Consider the following 3,317-nt stretch of genomic DNA (forward strand, 5'->3'; position numbering starts at 1 on the left):
AATTGTTTGTTTGGAAAGTGTAAAAAGTGGTCCCTACTCAAATGATCATATTGGTTGAAATTATTTTTTATTATTTTTTCCTAACTTCAATGTTAGCTTTCTCCTAAAATCATGTCTTTTTTTTATGAAATCACTTTACAAGCCACATCAGCATATGAAATCACTTTACACTATTTTCACAACTACAAACAAACAATTGAAAGTGATGAAAGCTGACATTGAGACCCACTTTTTTACACTTTCCATCATTTTACATGGTAAAAACATACACATTGAGACCCACTTTTTTACACTTTCCATCATTTTACATGGTAAAAACATACAACCAAACAGCCCCTTAGTAGGAGAAAGCAGTTCAATTCTCCTTTCAAATAAGGAAAAATTGCTTCAAGGCCCCAAAACTAAATTGTTGATGTGTCCCAGCCCTTTGAACTTTTTCTAATGTGCTTTTTCCCCAAAAATGAAAAATCCATGTGAATCAGCCCCATTTACAATTTTCAAGACAAAAAATTCCCAGACTACCCTCTTCTTCTTCTCCAGATCTTCTCTAGATCTACTCCTCTTCCTACAAACTCATCTCCTCTTCCACCCTCTCTCTAACCTCACTCGAAACCTCCAACACCACCGCTACCTCCGCCACCCTTGTCTCTACCTCGCCAGTGGGTTCTGCAAGAACGACAACGGGTACAGGTTATTGGCCTTCTTATTTTAATGATGATTTACAAACAATTTACTACTAATGTTGTTTGTCTAGTGTTTGTGCATTCCTATGTATTGTAGACAAACAACGTAGTTGGAGGATGGATGGAATAGAGCTTCAACGATCATATCCAAAGGAGGTTGGCGGAATATCGGTGAAGCCTTGCTATTCAAAGTTCAAGATCCAAGTTCAAGCTTCATCCGTGAGATTACCAAGTCAAGCTTATTGAAGATCAAGATCATTGCTTGGGTAATTTAGTTTAGGAATTTATATTATGTGTGTTAGTACTTTAAGCTCAATTATATACACACATACACGTTTTGGTTTTTGTATATATATAGTTATATATATACATATATGTTTTGGTTTGATAGTTTTCAAGTTTTACTATGAAACAATTGAATATAATTAGAAAACATATTTTCGTTTCATACTCATATGCATAAATATGATTTCATCAATATCAATTTTAGTTAGTTAAATGAAATCATGTTTTAGTGCATTATATGTGTATTTTGATAAAATACTACATTCATTGTTTATAGACTTCATAACAATAGTTTACATCTTTCTTCAAGTCTATAAAATTATTTTGTAAAGTTTCAAAAGTTGGTTTAGCCAAAATGTCAAAATTCACATGTTTACATTTTCGTGTTTTGGACTATCTTGCAAAATGATGATATTTTTTATTTGGGAAGTTCTTTTCAAAACCAGTCGTTGTAGCATGTTTATTATTGTAGACGTATAAAACTGCTTATAGGTCCCTTAACACAACTCGACGACGCCGATTCGACAAACCGACCATTGGGCGACGTACGATCGTTAATCCACAGCACCAAAGCCAAGCGATACGTGACGGAGCGGATTAATGAGGCTACGAGGCTAACGAACCGCACGCAAATAACGGAATAAATCCACTCGCGTGCGGAATCAAGCTAACGGGTTGAGGAATCAACGAGTCATCCAACCAAGAGCGGACTCGGACGAATCACGATCGAATCAAGATCAGTTTCGGACTCGAATTCAGAAACGGACTTACTGCCAAATCAGGAACCAGATTTACTGCCAAATCAGGTCAACGAATCGAGTCCGAACAAATCAACCACACAACCAAATCACGAACAGAACCGAAAAACGGATACAACGACAAAACGACGAAACCCAACACCAAGGGGGGGCTCGGCCAAAACCGAGCCACCTCTAGGTGGCTCGGTGGTCGAGCCACCTATAGGTGGCTAGGGGGCCGAGCCACCTATAATATGAGGGCATGGTTCATTTGTTGGGGGTTGGAACTTTTGGAGGCGAAGCTCTGCTGGATTCAAGGCTCAGAACTTAAAAAGATTGAAGCTTTGGGACTTTGAGGACTTGCTCTTCCAGATCCGGTGCTCGGCGATCGTCAACGCCAAATAAGGCAAGAGTTCGAGAGGAACCGGATCTCAGATCTACGTAGTCATCCTCCGGATCAAAGCTTGGCCTTTGATCCCGAGAATTAAATGCTACTATTTCCTTGGCGAAATAATACCCTCGGCTATTATTTTCTTGGCGAAATAATACCCGTCATACTGCGTAGATCCGACCGGATCTAGATCGCGCGGTGGTCCACGGATAAACCCCGGCGCAGGCGAAGAACCCATAAAGCGAGTGACCGCAAAACAGGAGCTTGCAATTCGTTCGAAAGGAAAGTTGTAATCTTTTTTCTTTTTCTTTGATTTCGTTGTAACCGGATCTTATAAAAAGACCAGATCTTTGTAATCGATAAATTATTACAAGAGTGTGCAATGGAATCAATGAAGAACACGATTTTCCCCGCGAACAATCTGGCGACCACAGTGGGAGCCACCGATCTCGCTGCTGAGATCGGAGCGTCGCAGCCGCGGATCTCAATCCCGGTCGTGGAGGAGGTCGAATTCGAGTTCAACCAGCAGAAGTTCGAGGAATACCTGTCGTCCTCGTCCGGATCAACCTCCCCCCGCAAGTCCAAAAAGTACCAGCAGAAGTTCGAGGAATACCTGTCGTCCTCGTCCGGATCAACCTCCCCCCGCAAGTCCAAAAAGTCCTCCTCCAGAAAAAAAAAACTCGTTGGTATGAAGACGTTGAAAACACCAACGAAGATCTCGCCCCGTTTGATGCCAAAGTCGCATCGGGTGAGATTCCTCCAATTCCCAACCAGGGCAGGTTTGCTCTGGCCAACCCTTCTGCCGCAGAGGGCGTGGTGACTCTCTCGAAGAGAGCCCACCAAAGGCAACGTCAACGCCTCGTGAAACAATTCGCAAAGGCCATGGAGTCAGTTGACGGGATCCGCTACAACACGGATCTGAAGAACAGGAGAGGCAAACAGCCTCAACAACTGAAGAATGGCAGCTCCTCTAAGCCGCCAACGAACGAATGGATCCGGGTCAAACGGAACCGTTCGACACTTGAAGAGCGGATTCACAAATGCCGCGCGTTACTCGCATAAGCAAAAATTCTTGTACAGGAGGCCAAGAAATTAGAGGAAGAAAGAGTGGCCAAAAAGCCATCACCAACCCGCCAAGTATGGAGGCCGAAGCAACCTCCAACAAAAGTTCAACCACCAGCGAATCAACCCAAGTCGCCGGTAACTCCAATAGCTTCTCCA

The sequence above is a fragment of the Asparagus officinalis genome, chromosome 3 (assembly GCF_001876935.1).
Source record: "Asparagus officinalis chromosome 3, Aspof.V1, whole genome shotgun sequence".
Classification (NCBI taxonomy): Eukaryota; Viridiplantae; Streptophyta; class Magnoliopsida; order Asparagales; family Asparagaceae; genus Asparagus; species Asparagus officinalis.